Raw genomic sequence first — 17,725 nt, 5'->3', positions numbered from 1 at the left:
TAAAAAGTAAAATAATTTTTAAAAGCTTAAAAGACATAATACAGCACATTTTGAAATGCAAGACTATTTCTTAATCTGTTAATCTTGCAAATTATACCAATTTTTGAATACTGAAACAACTTTACATTCCTGGTATAAACCCCACTTGATATGAGTTGTGATGTAATTTTTTGATCTTTTTTTTGTTTGTTTTTTTGTTTGTTTGTTTGTTTGCTATAGGGAGCATGCACTCACTGAAGAAATAGGAAGTGAGAAATCATTCCCCCAGGGATGGCCATGCTGCCAGCCCTTCTCCTCCATTCTCCTCTCAGGATTTTGTGCACGGACGCACAAGTGCCAGCATGAGTTCGAGCCTCTGGGTCTGGGACTTGAACTGCAGTCATTCATGTGGGAGTCCAGTGATGTAACCATGACACCATCTGCTGGTCCCATGATGTAATTTTAAAAATATTTATGAGTAGGGCCAGCAAATGGTGCAGCAGTTACATCCCACATGGCTGACCACGGTTTGAGTCCTGGACCCAGTGATCTGAAAATTACACCGGGTACGTGTGTGTGCATGCCCAAAATCCTGAGATGAGAATAGAGGAAGAGGGATTGCAGTGTACCCCCTGGGGGGTGATGTCTCAATTTCCTTCTCACTGTCTCTGTCTCTCCAGTGAGCACACATGCCCTAAAGCAAAAACATCATAAAAAAATATTTATAGGCTCAATTTGCTGATTTTTTTAAAAGAGAGATTTTTGCAATAGGGTACTTGTGCTGGAGAGACAGAAAGTGAGAAATCACCTTCTGGTGGGGTTGGCCACATTGCAATCCCTTCTTCTCCAGGCTCCTCTAGGATTTTGGGCGTGCATGTACACGTGCTTAGTGTGAGTTTGAAGCTACTGGGTCTGGGACTTGAACTGCAGTTGGCCATCTGGGAGTCCAGCTACATAACCATTATGCCATTTGCTGATTTCTACTGAATTTATTTGTGTGTGTGTGTGTGTGTGTGTGTGTGTGTGTGTGTGTGTGTGTGTGTGTGTGTGTGTGTGTGTGTGTGTGTGTGTGTGAGGTTTTTGCTATAGGGCATGTGTGCTTGCCAGAAAGACAGAGAGAGACAGAAAGCGAGAAATCATCCCCCAGAGGGATGGCCACACCACAATCCTTTCTCTGCCATTCTCCTCTCGGGATCTTGGGCATGCAAGCACACGTGCCCAGTGTGAGTTTAAGCCAGTGGGACCAGCACTTGAACCATGGTTGACTACATGGGAGTCCAGCGACATAGCTATTATGCTAACTGCTGGTCCTTCTATTAAAGTTTTTAATATTTTAAAATATCTGGTTGTTTTGGTTTCCCTTAATTACTCTTATTTTTCAGAATCTTACTGGCAAGTCTTATTGATTTCTTTTTTGAATGTAATGCTTATTTATTTATTTCATGAGTGAGAGAGATAAAGAAAGAGGGAGGGCAAAGGAGAAAGCACCTCCAGCAGAATCTTGTTGCTGAAATCCACCCCCAGCCTCAGCGGACCCGGATCATGAGTATGCATGTGCCTGGCCTCCTCAGGGAATTCTCTGGAGACAAACATGCAACCTCCCATGTAGGTTAGCCTTGCAGAACACTGCATTTTACACTGTGCCGCCATCTGGCTCCTCATTTATTTTACACAAACTTTAGAGACACTTTTTCAATTTAAAAATCATTTACAGTTTTTATTGAAATTATGTTAAATGTATAGGTTAATTTAGGGAGATTTGATCTCTTCATAATATTGAGTCTTTTTTCCCTTTTTTTAAAAAAGATTTAGTTAATTTTCTTTATTATTATTATTGTTGTTATTTATTTATCTATTTTTAATTTGACCAGAGAGAGAGAGAAAGTGAGAAAGCCAGCCACCAGCTCGAAGACTTGAACCGGGGTTGGCTATGTGGGAATTCAGCGCTCCAATCATCTCTCCACCTGCTGTGCCTAATATTGAGTCTTTCTCATGAAAAACAAAATATACTTTCCCACTTGATCTGTTTTTCTTTTGTGTCTAAGAGTAAATTATAACATTTTCTTTATAGAAACTGCACATTTGTTGGTAAATTTATTTCTGGTTATTTTATCTCTTTTGGAGACAATTGACATGATCTACGCCTCTGTTTTATTTTCCAATCGGCTATGATTAATACACATTATTCCACTGGATTCCTAAGTGGGTCACTTCTGAGCTGAACTGTCGGCAGGACAACATCCCACGTCATTGTGGCTCTTTCCCCCATGGGTTTCCCAAGCACCTTACGACCGGACTTACTTAATCACAGCACAGTGCTGCAGCTCCCTCGCATTTCTCTCTTAGTCACTCATTCCCAAAATTCCTTCACAAGGTCGCAGATGGGGTCCCTCTCTGCTGGTATTTTAGTCAAATCGAGGTTTTTGTTTATGCTTTTTTTCTCCCTGCAGGCCAAACAGTGGAGATATTTTTGGTTATTATTGGAGTTTGATCTTATCAAACCTCAAAACAGAGCCCTTGGGATGCAGGCCAGCAGTGCTGTTATCTGTTCTGGGACCCTACTGGTGTGAGGAACTGTGCACGTATGTAGAATTGCTAAGGCCATGTTTTTATGCCCTTCGGTGAACTGGTACAATAGTGTAGTGCCGAGAGTATAAAAATCACTACACTTTCATCATACTAATTCATTAGACATGGTCAGAACAGCAGGGGACTTTTGAGATCAAGCACGTCATCTAAAACTTTCATTTTATAGGTGAGGAGGTCCATGTTGAAGAAAGATATAGCCTACACTTGAAAAATGAGGGATTAAAATGCAAGACTTCAGATGCTGGTGCTCTCTCTTCTGGCTTGAACTCTCCTTTCTTCTTTAAATTATAATGTCTCAACGTTTCAAAGGAGCCTTCGCTAAGAAGCCATAATAAGTGACAGGGTGAAAACAGCTACAAACCACACCTATTGATGAGTCAGCCCACCTGGCTGTACTTGGCCTCTGTCTGTCTCTGGACCTTTCTGCTGATCTAGCAGGAGCCCTGTGAGTCGGCAAGACCCTTTTAGGAAGTTTGCAATTTGTAGACTGAATACAGTTGGGAAGGGAATCTCCAAGCACGAAGATATAACAGCAGAAACCTGCACAACTGAAAAAACAAAGAGAACAAAGATCGAAACAACCCAGAATACCCAAGAACTGAGGGACAACAACCGAAAGTGTAGCATGCACTAATAGGAATAATAGAAGGAGAAGAAAGAGAGAAAGGAACAGAAGCAGTATTTGAAGCAAAAATGCCTGATAATTGTCACCAAATTAATGTCAGACACCAAATCACATATCCAGGAATCTCGGTGAACACCAAGCAGGATAAATGCTAAAAAGGAAAATCTACTTCAACTGCCATATTCTATTCAAACTATAGTAAAGAAAAGATAAAGGAAAAACTCTGGAAGAAGGCACAGGGAAAAACACCTTTCCTCTGAGGGACTTCTCTTCAGAAACTATCCAACCAAGAAGAAAGTGAAATTAAATATTTAAAATGTTGAAAGAAAAGCCACCAACCTAGAATTCCCACCGTATGAAATTATCCTTCAAAAGTGAAGAGGAAATAAAAGGCATGATCAGTCAAATAAAAATCGAGGAAATTTGTTCCCAGTAGATATGCCTTGCAAGACACATTAAAAGATGCTCTTTAGGAGAAGGAAAATAATCTAGGCCAGAAACTTGGCTCTACATAAAGGAAGACCATCAAAGAAGGAACAAGTGAAGGTAAGATAAAAACTTCATTTTTCTTTTTTTTTTAAAAGAACTATTTATTTATTTAATTCCATTTGTCATTATTATTTTTTAAATTTGACAGACAGAGACAAAGAAAAAGAAAGGGCAAGTGAGAAGCAAGCTGCCAGGTCCAGGATTTGAACCAGAGTCAGCCAAATGGGAGTCCAGCATCCCTACCCACCATGCCACCTGTTGACCCCAAAACTTTATATTTCTTGTTCTTAGTTGATCAAGCAGAAAACAGTTTGTTCAAATAACATCAACAATGTATTTAAATATATATGCCTGTATTTGCTTAGATAGAAGTGGGATGAATGGCAGCAGTGGCACAAGGGATGGGAGGGGACTGTTTGGTTATTATAAGGTGCTAACGTGACTCATGAAGAGGTATAGTAATATTTTAAATGGAATAAGAAACTATAGGGCAAAAACTAAAAAAATGTTTTAAAGTTATTTTATTTCATTTATTGGGGCCAGCAGGTGGCATGGTGGTTAAGATGCTGGAATTCCCACATGGCTGACCATGGTTCGAGTCCCGGACCTGGTGGCTTGCTTTCTCACTCTCCCTCTCTTTCTCTCTCTCTGTCTTTGGCAAAATTCATGTGAAAAATAATAATAACAATAATAAATAAATAATTCTAAAAAAATTTTATTTATTTATTTGACCAGAGAGAGATAGAGTGCGTGGGGGGGAGTGAGAAAGCAAGTCACCAGGTCCAGGACTCAAACCGCAGTCGGTCATGTGGGAGTCTAGCACCCTTAATCACCATGCCACATGCTGGCCCCCTAAAAATTTTTAAAAGAAATATTATTGATATGCTAAGAAAGGGAAGAGAAATAGATTTATATGAGATGCTCAATAAAAACTTCCAAAGGCAGAAAAAGAGTGGTGGATAAAAATGGAAACCAAGGGCAAAGCAACAAATAGAAAACAAATATGGGAGACATTTCAACCACACCAATCACCATTTAAAATAACATGGTCTAAATACATCAATTAAAATAAAGATATTGGGAGCCAGCAGGTGGCATAGTGGTTAAGGCACTGGACTCGCACATGGTTGACTGTGGTTTGAATCCTGGACCCAGCAGCTTGAAACTCACGCTGGGCATGTGTGCGTGTGTGCCCAAAATCCTGAGAGGAGATCAGAGGGGAAGGGATTTTGGCATGGCCATCCCCCTGGGGGTAGTTTCTCACTCTCTTTCTCTATGTCTCTGTCTCTCAGGAAGTGTATGTACTCTATAGCAAAAATCTCTGCACACACAATAAGACCCAACTATCTGTTGTCTACCAGAGACCTACTTTCAATATTAATGCACATATAGGTTCAAAGTAAGAGGAGAAAGAAACCCATGGTAACACTAATTAAAGGAAAGCAGAAGTGTCTGTATTCATTTCAGACAGAGCAAGTTTCAGCACACAGAACGTTATCAGTACAGACAGGCATTACATAATGACAAAGGTGTCACTGCTTCAAGAAGACATGACAATTCTTTTTTTTTTGGAGAGGTTTTTGCTATAGGGTGTGTGTGCTCACCAGACAGACAGAGAGAGACAGAGAGACAGAAAGCGAGAAATCACCCCCCAGGGGGGATGGCCATGCTACAATCCCTTCTCCTTCATTCTCCTCTCTGGTTCCTGGGCAAGCACACACATGCACCTGGCATGAGGGTTTTTTTTTAAATTTTTTTTTTTTGAGAGGTTTTCACTATAGGGCGCAGGTGCTCGCCAGACAGACAGAGAGAGACAGAACGCGAGAAATCACCCTCCAGTGGGGATGGCCACACTGCAATCCCTTCTCCATTCTCCTCTCAGGATCTTGGGCACGCACACACACGTGCCCGGTGTGAGTTTTAAGCCACCGGGTCCGGGACGCGAACCATGGTCGCCTACGTGGGAGTCCAGCAACATAGCCATTACGCTAACTGCTGGTCCCAAGACATGACAATTCTTAATGTGTGTGCATCTAACAACAGAACATCAGCACACATGAAACAAAGCTGATAGAACTGCAAGGGGAAATAAGAAATGCCTGGAAACTGTAACACACCTCTATCAGGAATAAACAGATCCAGATCCAGCTGGAAGAATGTTAGCGAAGACGTTGCTGAACTGAAGAATACCATCTGTGAGCTGGCATCTACAGACTACTCCATCAACAATAGTAGCAAAGAGGAAAGATCTGAAATCAATCACCGAAGATCAACAGGATCGAACCAAATACAGCCACTCCTCACTTACTGATCTCCTGGGACTTACGACCAGCTATCCAGTGCCAGAAACCCCCTTTCTCATCTGTCTTGGGAACCCCTTTCTCAGTCTTTGTTGTGTTCCTGCAGTTGGTTAGTATTCACTACATGAAGTGTTCACAATCACGTGAGACTCCATATTTCATTTACACATTTGTACTTTATTGTGCACCCATAGCTGTATTCAGAATAAATGAAAACGGTTATGCTAGATTGAAATTATTGTGTTCTGGTGTGCCTTGTCACTTTCAGACACTTATCTAATGTGTGCTTTTTGTAAGGATAGAATTACATTATTCTAGTGTGATGTCACATGATAGCTATTGAAAAATACATTTCCAGTGGCACCAGGACACACCACAAGACATCCATCTTTAAGCTCCTCACTTACTGACTAATTTACTGAATGACCTAGTCATAGGAATGAAACTCAGCCCTTAAGAGAGGAGTGCCTGGGACCAGCAGTTAGCGTAGTGGCTATGTCGCTGGACTCCCACGTAGTCGACCGCGGTTCGATTTCTGGACCTGGTGGCTTAAAACTCACGCCGGGAGCATGTGCCTGCGTGCCCAAGATCCCGAGAGGAGAATGGAGGAGAAGGGATTGCGGCGTGGCCATCCCCCCTGGGGGGTGATTTCTCGCTTTCTGTCTCTCTGTCTCTCTCTGTCTGTCTGGTGAGCACACACACCCTATAGCAAAAACCTCTCAAAAAAAAAAAAACCTCCCAAAAAAAAAAAAAAAAAAAAAGAGAGGAGGGCTTGTTCCAGGCCATAACACACTATAACAAACATAAAATAAACCATAATATCTGTTCCCATACCCCAATGGAATTAAACAAGAAATACATCACAGAAAACTGGGAAATCCTCAACTATATGGTAATTCAACTAATAACACATCAGGTGCAGTGAAAGCAGTGCTTAGAAGGAAATTTATGGCATCAAACACAGGCTATAAAAGAGGAAAGAGATCACATCTCAGCCTTTTGGTTCAGATTTAGTATAGAAAAGAGGAAAGCTCTGAAATCAATCACTTAAGCTTCCACTTTAGAAAATCGGAAAGGAGAGCAAATTGAACCAGAGAAAGTAGAGAAAAAGGTAGTAAGTGCAGAAATCAATACATTTGAAAACAGGAAATCAATAGTGAAAATTCACAAAACCAAAAGATGGTTATTTCAAATGATTAATATTATCAATAAGACTATAGCCAGGCTAACCTGGATAAGAGAGATGACACAAATTACTGATATTAGAAATAAAAGAGGAAACATTACTATAGATCCCATAAGCATTAAAAAGATTAAAAAAATAAAAAGTGGAGGGAGGACTAGCAGCTATGTAATGGTTACATCACTGGACTCCCACGTGGTTGATTGCAGTTCAAGTTCCAGACCTGGCAGCTTAAACTTATGCCAGGTATGTGAGTATAAGTGCCCAAGATCCCGAGAGGAGAATAGAGAAGGGATTGCTGGGGGCTGGGTGATTTCTCGTTTTCTGTCTCTCTGTCTCTCTCTGTCTCTCCAGCGAGTGTATGTGTCCTATAGCAAAAATCTCTCTAAAAAAAAGATAAAAAGAAATATTAAGAACATTTCTATACCCCATATTTGATAACCTAAGTGAAATAGATTAATTCCTTGCAAAACAGTCTTCTGAAACTCACAGAAGAATAGACAACGTGAATAAAACTATATTAATTAAAGAAATGGAATCAAGAGTTCCTTACCACTGATTCTTCCAAATGGGAAACACTAGGCCCAGATCGGTTCACTGTTTAATTCTACCAAACATTTAGGGAAGAAATTAGACCAGTTCTCTACAATCTCGTCCAGCAGTTACAAGCAGAGGGAACACTTCCTCGCTCATTCTATGAGGGCTAGCGTCACTGAACCCAGAGAAAGGCATCATAAGAAAATCATGGGACTGGGTCCAGCAGTTAGCGTAATGGCTATGTCGCTGGACTCTCACGTAGTTGACTGCGGTTCGAGTTCCGGACCTGGTGGCTTAAACTCACGCCAGGCGCATGTGCGTGCCCAAGATCCCAAGAGGAGAATGGAGGAGAAGGGACTGCGGCGTGGCCATCTCCCCTGGGGGGGTGATTTCTCACTTTCTGTCTCTCTGTCTCTCTCTGTCTGTCTGGCGAGCGCACATGCCCTATAGCAAAGACCTCTCAAAAAAAAAAAAAATCATGGGACCAATGTGTCTTATCAACATACATGCGAAAGTCCTCAACAGAGTTTTAACATAGCAAATCCAACAATGGAAAAAACAAAGTATACACCACAACTTAGTGATAATCCTTCCCATTTTAAAATTAGCTATGCCAAAACTAATTAAAAAATGAATTAATATAACCTACCACCTCCAATAGGCTAAAGAAGAAAAATCACATGATCATATCACTACATGCAGGAAAAAAGCACTTGACAAAATCCAGCACTCATTCAAGATAAACACTCAGCAAACTGGGAACAGAGGGGGTCCTTCTCAACATAATAAAGAGCATCTACAAAAACCTACAGCCACCATCATAGTTAAGGATGAGAAACACAAGCTTTTCTACTAAAATGAGGAACAAAGAAAATGTGCCACTCTCACTACTGCTTTCCACATCTTAATAGAAGTCTTAGCTAATGGACTAAAGCAGGAAACGTTATAAAAAGTACACTGATTAGGAAGGAAGAAGCAAAGTTTATTTGTATGCAGATGACATGATATTCTATGTAGAATTGAAAAAAAATCCCTCCTGGAATGAATAACTGATTATAGCCAGATTGAAGGATAGAAGGATAGAATACTGGGTTGTAGGAAAAGTAATGACTTATTTTTCTGTGTTTTTCTATGCAAAAATGAGTCATGACTTTTCAGATGACCCAATACAAGATCAAATACTTTTTTACACTAAAATAAATGAATAAATGGAATTTGAATAAAAAAAATACAATACCATTTACATTAGTACTCCCAAAATGAAGTACAAAGGGATAAATCTAACAAAAAATGTATAAGATATATATTATAAAAACTAGTCTTATGAAAGATTCAAAAGAAGAACTAAATAAATGGTATTGGTGAAAGAGCAGATAACTCAAGCAATGGGACAGGATAGATAGCTAAGAAAGAGACTCAAATAAATATAATAAACTAATATTTAGCAAAGGAGCAAAAGCCATACAATGGAGCAAAAATAGTCTTTTTAACAAATGGTGCTGAAATAACTTGATGTCCACATTAAAAGAAAAAAAAAAAGGAAAGAAAGAAAAAACGAAAAGAATCTACATACAGTCCTCACATCCTTCACAAAAAGAATCAAAATGGATCACAGGCCTAACTGTGAAATGTAAAGCCATAAAACTCCTAGAAGATAACAAAGGAGAAGCCTAAATGACCTTGGGTAAGGCTATGACTTTTGAGATACAATAGCAAAACAATCCAGGAAAGCTTATGGTTTATTTATAAGCTGGACTTCATAAAAGTTACGTAATTCTCCTCTGCAAAAGACAATGCCAACAGAACGAGAAGTTGAGCCACAGAAATCTTTGCAAATGACACATCTGATAAAGAAAGAACAGTTGTCTAAAAATAGGCAAAGAACTCTTAAAACTCAACACTAAAAAATAAACTGTTCATTAAAAAATGGGCCAGAGATCTGAACAGACACTTCAAGAAATAAGATACAAAGATGGCAAGTAAGCATACAAAAATATCGATATATTCAACACACGTCATTAAGGAAATGCAAGTGACAATGACAATGTGATTCCACTACACACATAATAGATAGTCCAGAACCAAAACACTGACAACACAAGATATTAGCAGGATGTGGAGCAACAGGAACTCTCATTCATTGCTGGCATGAATGCAAAATGGCACAGCTGCTTCAGAAGACGTTTTGGCGGTTTCCTATAAAACTAAACATACTCTTGCGCCCATATGATCCAGCCACGGCACTTCTTGGTATGCACCCAAACGAGTTGAGAATATGTTCACACAAAAATCTGTCCATGGATGCTTATAGCCACTTTATTCATAATTGCCAAAAACTTGGATGTAACCAAGATGCCCTTTAATAGGAGAGTAGAAAAACAAACTGTGTTTCATCCAGACAATGGAATATTATTCACTGCTAAAAAGAAATGAGCTGTCAAATCATGGACAGACATGGAGGAAACTTAAATGTTGATTAGTAAGTAGAAGAAGCCAATCTGAAAAAGCCACATATTGTACGATTCCAATTATCTGACATTCTGGGGGAGGCAAACCTATGGAGATGGGAAAAAGATTAGTGGTTGCCGGAGGCTGGGGTAGAGAGGAATGAACAGGGAGAGCACAGAGCATTTGTAGGGCGGTGAAATTACTCTGTATGATACTACAATTGTGGATCCATGTCATTACACACTTGTCGAAACCAGTGTACAATACCAACCATGAACTTTCATGTAAACTGCAACCATTGGGTGATAATGTGTCCGTGTCGGCTCATTGGTTGTCACAGATATACCACTCTGGTGGAGGATGCTGGCAGGAGGAGAGGCTGTGGGAGTAGGTGTACCAGGTACATAGGAACTCTCAGCACTTTTTCTCAACATTCCTGTGAACCTAAAACTTAGCTTAAAAATAAAGCTTGTTAATTAAGAGGAAAGAGAAAGTTTTATGGTACCAATTCGGTTGTGGCATCGCTCAAGAGTTAAATAATTAAATATAGAGGTGACAAACTCTTTAACAGCTAACAGTTTGTTACAGCTTTCCTATTGGAAATGAGACGACCTTCAAAGCACCTCTCTGAGCAAATTGTCTCAGTGCATTGGCTGGAGAGGCGTCCAGTAGGTAAAAGACCCGTGGTGCATTTTAGGGTAACATTGCCAAATGCCTGCTGGGTAAGAGGAAAGTAAAGGAGATCATGGTTGTATCACTTTCTGATGAATAGTAGTCTTGTTGCATTTAGAGTTGGCTGTGGGGCCAGCAGGTGGCATGGTGGTTAAGGCACCGGGCTGCCCCAAGGCCAACAGTGGTTCTAGTCTCAGTCCTGCTGGCTTGGTTTCTTGCTTTCCCTCCCTTCTTCCTCTCCCTCTCTCTCTCTCTCTGTTTCTTTCTCTTTCTGGTGAGTGCTTGTGCCCTGTAGCTAATTTAAGGATAATAATAATAATAATAATAATAATAATAATAATAATAATAAAAATAATTTACAAAAATAGTTTTAATAAAAGAGTTGGCTGTAAATATGATCACTGAATTACTATCACTTCTTCTTCTTCTTCTTTTTTTTTTTTAAGAGAGATTTTTGCTATAGGGCACATGTGCTCACCAGAGACAGACAGAAAGTGAGAAATCACCCCCCAGGGGGGATGGGCATGCCGCAATCCCTTCTCCTCTATTCTCCTCCTGGAATCCTGGGCACAGATGCACATGTGCCCAGAGTGAGTTCCAAGGCACTGGGTCTGGGACTGTGATCAACTACGCAGGAGTCCAGTGACATAACCATTATACCATCTGCTGGTCCTGAATTACTGTCCCTTTTATGAAGCTGTACTTTCACTTACCACTGGGACAAATCTGTACATGGGGCTGGACTGGCCCTTTTGCATGTATTCACCCATATCAGCCCCAATTCATAATCATCAAAGATCTTTGATGGAAATGGTTTGGTGCCAAACACAAACAGTTGAATAACTTTTTTGACAACAACCCTCTTGCTTGGCAAGAAGCACAAAGGGCTGAACTTTTAAAGAATGTCATGGTTTAGCCTAGAACAAGTTTGTCAACGTTTGCTTGGATAATCTGATTTCCCCTTACGGCATATGACAGAGCTAATTCCCTTTCTGCCTGGATATTGTTGACACATGAAGCCTGGAGCTGCTGCAGCCATTCTGGGTCCATGAGGAGAACCTACCTAGTGAATAGAGGAGGGCATAAATACAGACAGAGAACTTGACCCTTAATGATGTTGTTGGTCTATAAATTAATTAGCACGTGTCCCTGCCCAATGTTTAGATCTCTTATTGGGTATGTAATACATTTCCTATGACTTACGCCATCTTAGTGAGACTTTGTGCTACTGTCCAAACCCCTCTGGACATTAACACACTTATTTTTACTGGTCCTCCCCCGCATCCTATTTGGCTTTCCCTTCTTTTGGAATCCTTGGATGAGAAGCAGACATAGCAGAGTGAAGAGGACAGACAGACCCAGGCTGCCCGGGCTGGGTTCCATCACATCCTAACTGGTGAGATGTAGACTGAGTTATTTCATCTCTGTGCGCCTTGGTTTCCTCGTTTGCAGAAGCGGGCTAACAAAAGGGCTATCTTGCAGGTTGTGGCGTGGACCGAAGGAGCTGTAGAGTTTCGGAATCTGGAGTGGCTTTCACCTTCTCTGAATCCACGGAAGTCAGGTTCAGGCAAGGTGAGTTTTCAGTGAACAGCCCCTTTGGGCACGGACTTGGTTTAGATCAAAATACTAGGTTGGACCATATGAAGCTGCCAATAGCCAGTGTTCACTTACGCAAACGGCAGTCTCATGTGGTTCCATCCAATAGCTCTGGAGGTTGAGCTTGAGAGCTGGGGGGATGCCAGGAAAGAAGAGGGTCTGGAGGACTGGCTCTGTGCACGGAGACGAGCAGGGAGGAGCACAGCTGCAAGGCGGCATCCACCAGGAGGGCTCAGACTCGGCACTCCTGCTTTTTCTTCTTCTTCCCTCTTTTCTTCCTTCTTTCTTCTTTCTTTCTTTCTTGTTTCTTTCTCTCTTTCTCTCTTTCTCTCTTTCTTTCTTTCTCTTTCTTTCTCTCTCTCTCTTTCTTTTTTTTCTTTCTTCTCCTCTTTCTTTCTCATTCTCTCTCTCTCTCATTCTTTCTTCCACCCAGGCAAACTCAGACCTTTTCTTTCTTTCTCTTTCCTTCTTTTTCTTTCTTTTTTAAGAGAGATTTTTGCTAATAGGGCGTGTGCACTTGCCAGAGAGACAGAAAGAGAGAAATCACCCCCCAGAGGCAATGGCCATGCTGCAATCTCTTCTCCTCCATTATCTTGGGATTTTGGGCATTCATGCACATGTGCCTGGCATGAATTTTAAGCTACTGGGTGTGGGACTTGAACCGTGACTGGCTATGTGGAAGTCCAGCGACGTAGCCATCACACTATCTGCTGGTCCCCAGACTCAGACTTTCAAGAACAGCGTGAACTGTAAATCAAAACAGGCACGTGAGATTAGTGTATGTGATTTGAAAACAGCCAGGTGCTGTCCAAATACTGTCATTGAAGTGGCTGTTTGTCACGTAGCCAGTCGCCAGTGCCTCGCCATGACTAAGACAGTTCTGTAGTGAGGTATTTGACAGTTCTCTTGACAAGACCACAATGTAAATGAATTCCTCAGCAGCACCCCAGGCTCTGTGGATATTTTTCTTCTTATGATCCTGGTTGGACCACAACTTTGGAAGAAAATATGTTTTCCTAAGCTTTTGAGACTCTGATAACTTAGGTGTCTTTTTCACCTAAATTCGTTTAATTTTAAATGAGAGGGTAATTACATAGTAAGAAATGTGGCCTTCGACACCTCTTCATGGAATAATAACATACCAGCTGCCAGCTAAAATGAACTTCACTTTTTTAAAAAAAAAACAAGAATTTGGCAAATGCTGAGCAGGGCAGGCCAAGCACTGGCGCTGTCCCGACCACCCTTGGTCCCATTGTCTAAGGAGTTGTGTCACACATCAGAACTGCACAAGATGGTCCAGGAAAAGAATGTGGTGGCCTCAAATGTCCTTACAGTTCATTTTCTCCTAGGACCAGAGCTCCGGGTTTCCAAGGGAAAAGCCCCTCCCCTTCTGATGCTTAAAAGGCGAGAAATCAGGCCACCCAGGCCTGACTCCCAGCTCCAGAGCAGCAAGCTTGGTGATTACAGGGTTAAGGAGGCGCTTCCAAGTGTAGGCCAGGGTCGGAAACGGGAACACCCGAGCTTCAGTCTCTGCTCGGAAGGTCACTCTCTATTGCAATCCTTGCCCGTGCCTGGGAACTCTGATGTGGCCCTATTCATGCCCATGGAAACCCTCCCGGTGGAGTCCTGGCACGCTCCACCCTGCCCGGCTGCACTCTGACCAGGGACCCAGCCAGCTCAGGAGCTCCCTGGTGGTCCCATCCCAGCCCCAATCACCCTTTTGTTTCCTGAATGGCTTTTATCCCAAGCTCTGGGAAAATAACATAAGTAATGCTAAATGAGGATTGATCAGGTCTGCAGGGCTCCCAAGCTTTGACGCAAAGCCCGGCCATCAGCCCTGGCACCCTAAGCCCAATGCCACTTTAACTTGACCACCTCATGGAGCTGTCTTGGGCTCAGGGGGTCCATGGTGAGGCTGTGGAGTTTGGCTTTTTGGTGGGATCTGTCTGTGAAGACTCTGGAGGGCTCGTTTTTCTTCCTTAACATCCTCCTATCTTTTCCCCATGTCCATCATAGCTGTTAGCTCTGGGGAGGAGAGAGACTACGGTTGGGGAAGGGGAACAGTGACTTCAACTTCATTTGTACTATTCTATGACCTTTACACAACCAAAGGTCGGCAAGGCTTTTATGACAAAATATTAACACGTGGGGGACCAGCAGATGACATAATGGTTACATCGCTGGACTCCCACATAGTTGACTGTGGTTCAAGCCCCAGACCTGGCAACTTGAAACTCACACTAGGTGCACATGGGTACGTACCCAAAATCCCAAGAGGAGAATGAAGGAGAAGGATTGTGGCATGGCCATCCCCCTTAGGGGGTGATTTCTCACTTTCTGTCTCTCTGACTCTCTGGCAAGTGCACACACCCTATAGCAAAAAATCTCTCTAAAATTTTTTAAAAATTATATATGTGTGTGTGTGTGTGTGTGTGTGTGTGTGTGTGTGTGTGTGTGTGGTATTTTGGAGGATGATTTAATCACTCCATTTTTTTTCATCCTTAAACTTAATACTGTACTTCAGATATTAACAATGAGGAAGTGAGTAGTGATATCTTTTTCTCTCCTCTTAAGTATTTTTTTACTCTTTTCCCAGTTTTATTCAAGTACAGTTGATAAATTTTATATACGTTTAGTGTATAATGCGGTGATTTGATGTGCATGTGAAATGCTGAGCACAATCAGGTTGATTCGCACGTCCATCATCTCACAAAGTCTCCTTCTGTGCATGTAGTGAGAGCACGTAGACCTTTTATGTGTCTCCCATTAATATTCTGATGAACATCTCTTTCTTTTCCAATTGGAAAAAAATAAACTTTTTTGATGGGGTCTTGCCATGTTATAATCCTTCTGCCTCAGCCTCCTGAGTAGTTGAGACCAGAGGCTTGTACTACCACAGGTGAGGCAGGAATCGAACCCAGGTCTCTCATAGAGCCTATGCTGTTCAGCATACACTACTGCACCTGGGCCCCAAATAATTTTCTTTTTAGCCCACTTATCCCTTTCTTTCATAAATTCACAGAGTCAGGCACCCCCTAACTGCATGGGGTGCCCCACCATGATCCACCACCAGTTCCAAGCTGCCCGGATCATGTGACTTTGGGTGCCCAGGGAGGTTCTGGGATGCAAACCCAGGGCTGTTCCCAGGTGGGGCCAGCTGTGTCACCACCTGGCACCTGGATTTCACAGAGCACGCGAGAATGCTCACACAGGAGCTCTGAGAGAGCTGCCGTGCAGATTTGAACAGGGTTCTGTGCTGTGTAAAGTGATGGCACTGAACGGTCCAGCCCACAGCATGGGGTGAGATGCTGAAATGCAGCACTCCCGAGTGCTCAGAGGTGACAGGCCAGGGTACAGGGCAGCACCATCGCAGATCGCACCCCGGTCAGAAACTCAGCCCATTGTCCAAGGAGGTTAGGCTGGCCCTGCCTCTGAGCACGTAAGGTAAGGGAGGACGCAGCATGACGTTAGCCACAGCAGGGGGAAAGCCATCGCCAGGGCGGTCAACAAAGGAGGCTGTCACCGCTACCTAGACTGTTCTGGAGGGAAGCAAAGGGTTCTCAGCAATCCAGTAACACAGGTGAAAACTTTATTTTGGAAATAAAAATAAGGGCTTTGATAGGAAAAAGAAAGCCAGCTCAGAGCAAACGGTGTAAGGGGACTTCAAAAAGTTCATGAAGAATGGAATTAAAGGGGTCAGCATGTGCTTAGACACTGGAAATCCCACAAATGGCCTACCACAGTTCAAGTCCCAGATCTGGTGACTTGCTTTCTCACTTTCTGTCTCTCTCTGGTGAGCACATGTGCCCTGCAGCAAATAAAAATAATAATAATGATGATGAAAATACATAAAACTTTAAAAACTAACACCAATTTTTTAATGGAATTAAAGCATGAGTTTATTTTGGCAAAAATATCAAAATCCATGCATAATTTTCCTTAATACACATTTCAATGAGCTTTTTGAAGACCCCTCTATGGTGGGGAGAGCTGTGAAGGAATCCGTGCCCATTAGCCATAGATGACAAAGCACGACACTGAGAATCAGGTCAAATTGGAACCCGGGGTCCTTGGTTAATGAGTGAATGTGGAGGCCCGGAAGTTCTCAGCTGAGCTTCTTGTATAATCTTTTCATTTTATTGTACGTGAGAATTCCTCAGCTGTGTAAGGAAAATGCATGTAGTTAACTAGGTCTCAGAGTGTGGACTCGTTTTTTTTTAAGTTTTTCATTTGTTTTGTTTTGTTCTGCCATAGAGCACGTGCACTCGCTGGAGTGAGACACTGAGAGGGAAAGTGAGAAATTAACCCCCAAGTGGGGATGGCCATGTTGCAACTCCTTCTCCATTCTCCTCTTCAGATTTTGGGTCTGCATGCATGCATGCACATGTACCTGGCACATGCATGTGCTTTTTAAGCCACCAGGTTCAGGACTCGAACCACAGTTATTCTTCTCTTTTTTTTTTGGAGAGATTTTCGCTACAGGGCGCGTGCGCTCGCCAGACAGACAGAGAGAGACATAGAGACAGAAAGCGAGAAACCCCCCCCCAGAGGGGTTAGCCACGCCGCAATCCCTTCTCCTCCATTCTCCTCTCGGGATGTTGGGCACACACGCACATGCGCCCGGTGTGAGTTTTAAGCCACCGGGTCCGGGACGCGAACCGCGGTCGACTACGTGGGAGGCCAGTGACATAGCCATTACACTAACTGCTGGTTCCCGAACCATACAGTTATTCTTTACATGAAGTCTGGTTACTTTAAAACAGTCTCTAATTAAGGAATCTAGCCAGGAGTTGGCCCCATACAGTAGCAGTTAAAGGGAGCTGGATCCCACATAGCCATCCGAGGTTTGGATCTTGGCCCCCCAAGGTTTGAACACATGCCAGATGCAAGTACGTGCAGACCCCAAATCCAAACAAAATGGAGAAATGGAGGGAAAAGGATTGCGGCATGACTATGAGGAGTGTTTTTCTTTCTGTTTTTCTCTCTCTTTCTGGTGAGCACATGCACTCTCTTGTGATTTAAATAAACAAATAATAGAAAAATAAATAAAATAGAAACTGGCCAGGTATTGTTGAACATTTTGACTTGCCCTGTCAAAATTCAGCTACTAAAAATATCAACAAAGCTAGATAATTGGTCCTGTTTACTGTCTCATGGAATGTTACTTTGATAAAGTTTGTTTCTTCGAGCTGCAGTATGTAACGCGAAAGGATTTGGAACCTTCTCATCCCATCTGTCAACAGAAAAGCTTAGCATGTGTGGTATATACCAGACACGGGGTTAGACGCTAGGTACCGTAAAGAACAA

At 42.2% G+C, this 17,725-nt stretch overlaps 1 long non-coding RNA gene across 1 annotated transcript in view; it reads left to right on the top strand.

Moving 5' to 3' along the window:
• Window positions 1-2,742: 2,742 nt before the first annotated feature.
• Window positions 2,743-17,725, top strand: part of LOC102498541 (uncharacterized) — a 32,054-nt gene continuing 17,071 nt past the window's right edge. Inside the window, exons 1-2 of the long non-coding RNA XR_333494.1 lie at window positions 2,743-3,739; window positions 12,305-12,394. This is a non-coding gene — a long non-coding RNA (uncharacterized LOC102498541). The remainder of the gene's footprint in view (window positions 3,740-12,304; window positions 12,395-17,725) is intronic.

This window comes from Tupaia chinensis, unplaced genomic scaffold (assembly GCF_000334495.1).
Source record: "Tupaia chinensis unplaced genomic scaffold, TupChi_1.0 Scaffold000061_1, whole genome shotgun sequence".
NCBI lineage: Eukaryota > Metazoa > Chordata > Mammalia > Scandentia > Tupaiidae > Tupaia > Tupaia belangeri.
This window is presented reverse-complemented; position numbering and strand designations above follow the sequence as displayed.